We start from the raw sequence: 10,259 nt of genomic DNA, 5'->3' as shown, positions 1-10,259 counted from the left end.
CGGAGCGTTGCATTGAAGGAGCTTACATCTGGGCCGTTGGCATTGAATTAGCAGAGCTGTTGGGGCCCGCAGAAGCCACGTGACTGACTGACAGGTGGTATTCCCGATGAGCCGAGCTGCTACCTGCAAGCTGAGCTGCTTTCTCGAGCAACACCACGGCTTCGGGCTACCATATTCTGCCACGTGTTGAGTCAGTATTCCGCTTTGGGGTAGGAATGACTTTTTACTTTGATCTTTTCTTGTCTTTACTCAATTCCCACCCGGCAAAAGATGATGTTTGACTGTTTGATCTTTATTTATTGAGTTATTACGGAGTATAATTTTATTTAGATACTCAGTATTTAATACACTAATCGATCTGTTAAACATTTAATAATTACAGTTGAAGTGAAATTATGATTATATCAATAAAAAGAAGTCAATGCTATTTTCTTGTCATTTTTAATTTTGGACGACTTGATTGGTACGTGCTGCTTGCTTAGCTTGTCCAAGTTAATGTGATTTTTTGTCCTAAGAATCAAAGATTTACGTTATTAATGGAGAAAATTAACTCTAATAATATATTAGAAATGATTGGAATATAAAGATCACAAAAGGACAATGGAATCTTATTTTCTTGCTTTTGATTACTTTTTTAGTACTACAATCTAACATATACATATTATATCATATGGGACTTAAACCTGAGACCTTCCATTTGGAATGGTAACAGTGATGCCATCAGACCACAAGGTACTTGGTCTTGCTTTTGATTACTTAAGTTTAAGAATATGAAGCATGAGAATGAGACAAAAGATGTCCATACAAGCCTAGAATCGTCCTGTGAAGAATTATATCGGCTCTTTTGATAACATTTCTCGGTATCCAAGTGCTCTCACAATCGTAACAATTATCGATTAATTCTAATTTTATTTTTTTTTGGGAACTGCGGATGCAACTTCCTCTTCTTATGTCAACTCATCATTATAAGCTTACCTTAGGGTCAACAACCTTGGTCCGGGTTCCAAGCTTTTTAGGCTTATAATCTTGGGTCAGATATAATATGTCCATCAATTATATTACGAGATAAATAGTAGAAGATGAGAATGTATTATATGTAAGTATAAAGTGATCGGAAGCTTGACTAGAGTGGCCAAATAGTTTCAATTAGTTTACTACATATAAGATGTATTGATTTAATTTACACTTAAGTTCATAGTTAGTGTCATTATGATCGAAGGTAAGTGGCTCTAATGTTGCGTGTTTTGGTTGAATTTGGATGTGGACAGCTAGTCAGGTAATGACTCAAGTTAGTCAAGGGTTTAGTAGGTCTATCAAGAAGAAGCTGAGGTGGAATCTTTTGGCATCGTAACAAGTGTAGATCAACATACTTAATTAACATAGAATGCTCAATGCAAGTCGGGTTGCTAGTCAATAACTTCCTAATCATATTTGGTCGGTCATGCACACTAGGATATTTATCTTCTAGACTTGCTCTGATCTCCTGGGTTTCCCTATAACAGTATAACCCCATATATCAAGATTGTTTGGGATGGATAAATACATACTAGGACTACCTGCAAGATTACCTAGGTCAAGACCACCCGATCGGTCTACCGAATCACTCGACCAGCGGATTACCTCGGGTAGTCAACTTACGTGTAGCTGCGGGACGACCGACTGGCTAGACCAACTGGAGCATGCCACGTCAAGCCACTTGCGTCGTTTAAGCATTAAATGTCTAGCCGACTTCCTTAGTATAAATAGGAGGGTCCTCCCCAAAGTTGGAGATTTAACTACATTGTAAAATTACACCACTTGTAATCTGCTACTACTCTTTCCAATTGTCCATCCGGCAAATTGATAGACCCAGTCCGACCGATTGACTGACTAAGCGTCATTTTACTTGTTCACCACATTCGTATTCGTAGCGTAGTCACAAGACCCCCGACCCAATTTACGCTATTAGTTTGTTTCTCTTGTTATATCATAAAAAGAAGATAAAAGTGTCAAATTGACCCCTAACGCCAACAAATAGTGCAATTATGTCCTCTAATTGAAAGAAAGAAAGAAAGAAAAAAAGACTCTCTAAATCAACAAAATAGTGTTATTAGGTCATATTTTACCTATGCAACGTATTACTCACTACAAGAAATCTTTCATTTTCCGACGAAAATTTTAGCGACGCTCTAGAAAACGTCGCTAAAGATAATAATTTGCGACGTTATATTAAATAACGTCACTATATATTTTGGTAGAGACAATAAATTTCTTTTTTCATATTTGCTGACGAAATATAATTTTTTTGTCGGTAAAGATATAGAATCAATGACGTTTTATTATAAACGTCTCTAAATGTTTTATTTTAAGAATCCGTTTTATTATAAACGTCTCTAAATGTTTTATTTTAAGAATCAATTGTAGCCTAAAACGTCAGGAAAAGTGAAAAAATTTGGCGGGAATCTTTTTATCATTTAGCGCCTGAAAAAAAAATTTGGCGGGAATCTTTTTATCATTTAGCGCCTGAAACAATCATTTGGCGGGAATCTTTTTATCATTTAGCGCCTGAAACAATCCTTTAGAAATTAAAAAAAAAAACATTCTAAAAATCTTCAATCACACAATGTACAATCCTCAACTTCACCTCTCTACACTACCATAGCAGCAGTACGGTAGTACAATCTTCATCAACACCGATCCATGACACCATCGCCATTTCCACTGCAATAAGATTTCTGTAGTTTCCGCAGCGGCACCGCACTATAGAAGGAAGAAAGGTGATACTAAAGATCATCCTCTAAGCTAGTGGTTCACTAATTTCTTCTTGCCAGTAAGGTTAGTTGTTTAGAATGGATTAGATCCTTTTAATTTTGATAATTACATGTGTATTTTGTTGTTCTCATAGATTAAAGAGGCCTAAAAATCTACATCTCTGATCTGGTTTTCCCCTCATCTCACTACCCTACAGTATAATAAAATTCTCTACTTCTAATTTCACTATTTTTCCCTCATATCACTATTTGCCCTCATCTCATCACTATTTTCTCTGCCTTCATCTCTGCAAAACCACAGTGGAAGTCTTCCAAAGTACCCAAGCTTACAAGAGAAGATTCATGTCCAGGTAGATACAAACCCTAATCAACTAATCTCCACCCAAGCATCCATATATAAACTCTATTTTTTTTTTTTTTGTATCATTTGGGTGATTTTTTGCTCTCATTAGTTAGAATATGATAGCTTTCTCTGTAGTTTTTTTTTTTTTAAACGTTGTTGTGATTTGTTTTTTATTATACATATATTTAAATTTATTATGAATTATTCATATGTAGGTGAGGGGTTTAGAAATTTAAGAGTTCCCTTGAATTAGAGCTTTAAGTTAGCTTTCTAGAAATAAGAATATTAATAATATAGAGTATTGATGCATCCTGCAGTTTTGGCTGTAGGATGTATCAGATTTGGGGGTGGGATTCGGGATTTGGGATTTTGCAGATAGTTTGAGGTGTATCATTAGTTTGGTTGTTTATGTTGTGTGTTGGATGTAGCGGGGTGAGATTTGGGAATTTGCAGATGGCTTGACGTGTATCATTAGTTTGGTTGTTTATGCTATGCGTTGATTTGATTGTGAGGTTGGATGTGATTTACAGTAGCTTACAGGAAGGAATTTGGCTTATGAAAGGAGGGAAGGAATTATTGGTTATGAGGAAGGTGTTGAGATGGGCTGAGGGAGATAGGCTGTGGGAGACTTTGCTGAAATAAAGAGGGCTTTCTATTAGAGGCTTGGTTGTTTTAATAATGTTGATGGGCATTGACTATTTTTTTAGCTGAGGTTTTATTTGTAGATACACTTTGTTGCTTCTTTCTTCTTCTACGAAATTCTGTGGTTGCTTTCTTTTCTTCATAATTTTGTCGCTTCTTTCTAATTCCTGCTGCATTGTCAAAACTTTGCTGTCATTTCTTCTTTTCATATGTTTTGAACTTTTCTCAAAACTTTGTTACTACTTCTTCGTAATCTTTGCTCAATCTCTGAAGATATACAAAGCACATTAGAACTGTGAAGTGGGAATAAAATACAGCTACAACTAATTCCATCTAAAAGAAAAGTAAAAAGACAACAATAGTTACTTATCGAGTTGTTCAATCTCTAATTTTCCAGTGAATAATGGTTCTCTAGATAACAATTCAGCCATATATAATGCAATCCAATGACCACATGTCAATTACTGTTGAATATTGTTTGGCTCCCAATAGTAGTTCTGGTGCCCTGCAAGCAAATGAACTCTTCAATGTCCAATATCCATTAGATTTTATATACAAAAATCAAGGAGACATGAGCCTTATTCATATATTTATATACAAAAATCAAGGAGACATGAGCCTTATTCATATATATATATATATATATATATATAACATGAGCCTTATTCATATATATATATATATATATATATATATATATATATATATATATAGTTTTGTTATTTAATAATTATGTCGAGTTGATATGAAAAAATTATGGATATATTAATAATTATGTCGAGTTGATATGAAAAAATTATGGATATAGCTATTTGCAATTAAAATAAGAATTGATATTTAAAAAAAAAAGCTATTTGCAATTAAAATAAGAATTGATATTTAAAAAAAAAAGGTAATTAGTTAGTATTTGAGTTCCTGAAGCGGATTTGAATTCAAAAGTTAGTGATATTAAAGAGTGGCTGATTTGAAAATGAAGTTAAGTTAGTGATATTAAAGAGTGGCTGATTTGAAAATGAAGTTTAGTTAGTGATATTAAAGAGTGGCTGATTTGAAAATGAAGTTTCAATAGTGATATTAAAGAGTGGCTGATTTGAAAATGAAGTTTCAACAATATGAAGAACTACTGCATTAGCACTAGAGAGATCTAACCAAAAATGAAGAACTACTGCATTAGCACTAGAGAGATCTAACCAAAATTGGTATGTGAATATATATTTAGTAATTACATGTCTTAAATTATACTTAATAATTAATGAGTTGAATTTTTAACAATACTAATACCTTGTACTGTCTTCTAAGAATTAATTCAATGGATGAAAATTTGTGAATTACAAGGTAAAGTACTTTGCTAAAATTAAGGAGTGATATCAAGTTTATGCTTTTAGATAAAATGAGTTTTAAACTTTCTTAGTGTTTTTTCTCTACTTCATTCATCTGCTTTTCTAATTTTGTTTGTTTCCCGGCCCCTCATGCAAAATAATTGTTGGTCAGCTTACTGGGAGGATCTGCTTCTGTCCATAACATACATTTGCTTTGACTGGGAGGATCTGCTTCTGTCCATAACATACATTTGCTTTGCTATCTATAACTCGCATAAAACATTGTGGCATTGCAGGATTAGAGTGTTAGTTCACACTTCTCATCATATAATCACCCAAAACCTCTAGAAAACACACAAAGCTTAACCTTGTTTCTCTCTCACGCATATGCTCTCAAAGCTCAACTTATATGGTGGTTATCGGTTATGAAAGAATGCCCTGTCCAAAATAGTTGAGCAACAAATCTATAATTCCTAATGCAAAATGTAGATTCTTTTGCCTCAAGCCTGTTCATTCCCTTTTAATTTCTTGCTTCCTTTTTTTAAATGATTGTTTTAGTTTGATAGTACCTCATCTATTCTGTTACTTGACAGGAGATAGCATCGTGTCCCATGTTCTGTTTGTATGCAGGTGAGTTTGAACTAAATGCAGGCAGCTAGCTCTACAAGCAAAAAATGATTTGATGATAGTTTAGAGAGTACTTATGGAACAACTAACAGAGCTTTATGGCTCATTGATTTTTATTTTTTATTTTTATAAAGAAAATGAACTGGTAAAAGAACCTTTCTAGAGTTAATACTAATGAATATGTATTGTTAGAGTAAGTATATTTTTTCTATATTTCAATATGACTTTTTAATTTATATACTCTTCAAATTTTTGCAGAGAAACCAATTGTTCATCAGGCATGTCTTAAATTTTTTCCGAAGAAGGTACACAAAACATTAGTTTATTGCCACTTTAGAGTAGTTCTGTCATATTTAAGATGGTATTTTATTTTTAATTCATTTGTATTGTATTGTAATCTGTACTTTTGTTTCATGAGTTCTGGACAAAATGTTCAAGAGCTGAATATCTCTAAGGCATGAAAAATGCTTTTGCTACTGCTATAGCTGAGACAGTTGAAGATAAGGAGCTTGCTGTTTTTTTTTTTTTTAACATAATGAAATCTTGGCAAATGAAGCTAGGAAAAAGGTACTTTACTGATGATAGGAATTCTCATTTTTTTTTCTATCAACATCGTTTATGGTGAAATATATTTCATTTATGCTGCAATGTACCAATATGATTCTCTCTCTTTGTTTCATTTGTTCTATCGTTTTTGGTTTTCAAATTTCATTTATTTTTCCACTGTCTATCAAGGTAATTTTGGTGTTCAAACTGCATTTGTTCTACCATTTGTTCCACTGTCTACTGATTTGTTGCCTACACAAAGTTCCTTTTGATGGTATTCTTATATTTTTATGTGGTTTGCTTTAAGTTTTATTACTTAATTTTTGTTTGATCACAATTATGGTGTTCTTGTTTCTTAGGAAATTAAAATTATGAATTTGAACTACAAGGGGCATACATTTGAAGGTATAGCCAAAGTTTAGAATTTTAATTTTCATTTCTTTGTTATATAAATGTTGGTTTTGGGAGTATAGTGCTGGAATGGAATTGGATTATGTGCTACAAGCAAGTTAGGTTAGAAATTAAATATAATCACAACAAAGTATAAAAGCGATGTAAATTAACTGTTTGAGTTGAATATATAGTTTTGAATAATTTATTACTTATGCTTGAAAATTATTTATGTTTTTTAGTGGCAGGGAATTATTGCATTCCTAGATGCACTCATCAAATCAGACCTTGCCAAGACAAAGGAGTTCCAAAGTGTCAACCTCAATAGTTTTGATGAAATTGTATATATTCCCATGTCTAGTATGGTCTTATTTAAGAATCATTTGTATCACATTATATCCTTGTAATTCAATATTATACTATGAAAAATAATCTTCTATTCTGAACATTTAATTGATGCTAAAATATTTTATTTTCAATTACATGAAACTGTTGTGTAAACTTTTTTATACACAAGTATATGTAAATATCATCAATTATTAAAAAAATTACAAATATCTGCAAATATAAAATTTTTGCGATGACAACGAATACGGAAAAACGTCCGCAAATGTCTTTTTATTGAAAATTATTATTTTGTCATCAATTAATTTTTTTAATGACAACATAATAATGTACACATTTGTCAATAAATGTTATTTTATTGACGCATTTTATTTTTCGTCACCAATTAAATTTATTCATGACAAACATAATTGTATGTAAAACGTCAGTAAAAACACATTTGCTGACGGAATATTTTACTTCGTCGCAAACTATTACCGACGTTTTTTAATATTTCGTTTCAAAAAGTATGTATTCCATGACATTGTCAAGACCATGAAAAAACGTCAGTAATTGTAATATTTTGTGACGAAAAATTAACTTCGTCAGTAATACCTTTCCATACGCCGCTAACCCGACGGTCCGGGTGACGTTTTTATTTCGTCAGTAAAGACATTTGGCGACGTATTTTTATTTTTACCGACATTTAAAAAGCGTCACTAAATGTTAACATTCTTGTAGTGACTGTTGATGTTTACATAGATTTTAATTATATAATTATTTTATTTTATTTGTTTAAATAGTACAATTTTTTTTTTGTAAAAAAAATTAAAATTTTTAAAACTATATGTGAAACAAGTTTGAAAGTAAAATTCTAAAATTATCAATATTACAAAAATTCTAAACAAAACCTAATTAAAATTATCATTAAAAGAAATTAAAAAATATGTTATGGTAACAAGCGTTGGTAGTTGAGATGTTTAACAATAAGACCTAACCTAATTCAGTCTAGCAATAAGACCTAACCTAATTCAGTAATGCATTTAAATCCGTCATGGACTGGAAGAGTGATATGTTCAACCCTAATAGACTCAGCTCAGGTTAGGATATGAGATGTGTGTTGTCTTAAATTTGAAATTCACCTTATACTAACTTTATGGTTTTTTTTTTTTTTTTTGAAATTGATTGCATTGTTTGGGTATATTCGTTTCGTGAAATAAATAAGCTATAAAGGGTGTTAAATAAATCCCATAAGTTGGTAAAAATGTTCAATTAGATTCAAAATGACTTATTCAATATGTTATTGTTGATGTGGCAGACAAGTGGCGTTTATGTGGATCTAATTATAGTTCTATTTGGTAGAGCTTATAGCTTATTTTAAATTACAAATAAGCTATAAGTTTTCTTTAAAAAAAACGTTATAAGTTCTGTTTGGTAAAACATAGAGAGTTTAAAATAATAGTTTATTTTGACTTTTTAACTATTTTTTTTATCTTTATTAATTTATTAATTTATAAAAATGACATAATCTACCCATCATTAATCAAAATCATAATATCTAGATTATCATTTTTATGTAATTTTACACTTATCATCTCATTTAACAATTAGTTTTTACCAAACACTTTAATTTCAATTAGTTAGTTTATTAGCTACTAGCTTTTCTGTTAGGCGTGTGCTAACAGAGCCTATATATATAATTATTTCTTTATAATTTATATATTAAAAAAAAATAATAAATCCAAGTGTACAACCACCAACGACTATCTCTGATGTGGACAACCATGGTTGTCTGAGGTCCAAATGGGCATGTGTAACTTAATTGTATTTGGATAGAAAAATACTTTATGGACTCCAAAATTGCTACTCCAAACTTTTACTCCCACTTGTTCAAATTTGATTAGAGGAAAAAAAAAGAGAAATAGATAAACATCATGACCCTCTACTAAATTAAGCAATTAAGGCATGTCATGTCATAGGGAGCAGAAAATTGGAGTAGAAAATCAAGACATTAGTGTTAGACTCTTCCCAACTTTTAAAATTTTAATTTCTTTTTTACTTTTTTTTTTTAACCAAACAAGACGGGGACAATTCAAACAAGTACCACTCAAGTACCCGAAATTTTTTAAAAACAAATTGTACACAGGATCCTTGTCAACATTAGAAACCTATGTGTCAACCACGTTAACACTAACTCGCTAAACAGGTTACTGACTTAAGAGTTTAAATAGAACTTTTTTCACTTAAAGGACTTAAGTACACTATTTGACTGACTTAGGGGCTTATTTAACACTCTTTTCCTAACTAATTTTACCAATTATGTTTACTAATCAATAATCAAGCTAATGTTTATTTACTCACATTACCTAACATTTTCTTATAGTTTTTAGTTTTGATTTTTAAAAAAGAAAATATTTGGTAGAACTTTAGTTGTGACTTGTGAGTAGTTTGAGCAACTCTTCTAACCAAATCAAATACATAGAATGGAATGAATATACTCCGTAGTAATTAATTTTAGACTTGTAATTATAAATTGTATAAATAGATATTGAGATTAGAGCATCTCTCATCTCCTAATCTCCCATGGTTGGTGATTTTTCATAATTCTTTGTGGGTCCATTCATTCCACATCAATATCCCTATCTTTAAAATATTTTCTTTCCAATGGTACCTAATTTTTTTGTATGGTCTATCAACTCCACATCAACTATTATTTGTTAATTTATTATCATTCTTTATATCTAATATTAACTATGACTATTAGAATTTATAATTTAATTAAAAACATCAAACGTAAAAAAAGAAATCATTATAAATTTAATTATAATGAATAATTTAATCAAAAAGTATAAAGTTTGAATTTAAATAATATATCATTAAAATTTAATACAAAAAAAAAAAAAAAAAAAAAAAGACTTACCAAAAATGAAATGAATATTGTTGAACAAGCAACAATCAAAGAGAGGAAGATATCAATTGTTAATTTGTTATATTCTGGATCATAATCCACATTGAAAGGTAAATCATTGACAAAGTTCATTTTTAGTATATTACATATTCATTTTTGAAATGTTCAATTTTAATATATTGTACATTCATTTTTAGTATACTATCTAAAAATGAACTTTCAATATATAAAAAATAAACATTTCACTGGTTCACCTTACAATGTGAATCATAGTCCACGGTATAATTTCCCTGGTTCACGCACTCCATGAGCGTGCTGCATTTTCCTTTTTCTTTTTTAATTACAAAAACCGACTTGATAAACACCCCTATTAGGGATGCTCTTACTTATCATTTGGATAAACAAACCAA

This window comes from Ipomoea triloba, chromosome 14 (assembly GCF_003576645.1).
Source record: "Ipomoea triloba cultivar NCNSP0323 chromosome 14, ASM357664v1".
NCBI classification, from domain to species: Eukaryota; Viridiplantae; Streptophyta; class Magnoliopsida; order Solanales; family Convolvulaceae; genus Ipomoea; species Ipomoea triloba.
The sequence above is the reverse complement of the archived record's forward strand: the minus strand, read 5'-3'. Positions refer to the sequence as shown.